Here is a 219-nt window from a genome sequence, read left to right on the forward strand (position 1 = left end):
TACTGTTCATCGTTACTCCTTACTGGTGGTATGTAGGCCTATGTATCATATAGCCTACAATATGTGACACAGACCAGGGTTGGGGTCAATTCAAATTGAAGACTCTCAATTCACGATGTGATTTGAAAATGGAAAATCCCAAAATTGAAAAACGTTTGACATAAATAGCTTCTCCTTTTTAGCTTTTTAATTTCAGTTTGCTTCCTGAATTTTGGGCTC

Source organism: Salvelinus fontinalis, chromosome 18, assembly GCF_029448725.1.
Source record: "Salvelinus fontinalis isolate EN_2023a chromosome 18, ASM2944872v1, whole genome shotgun sequence".
NCBI classification, from domain to species: domain Eukaryota; kingdom Metazoa; phylum Chordata; class Actinopteri; order Salmoniformes; family Salmonidae; genus Salvelinus; species Salvelinus fontinalis.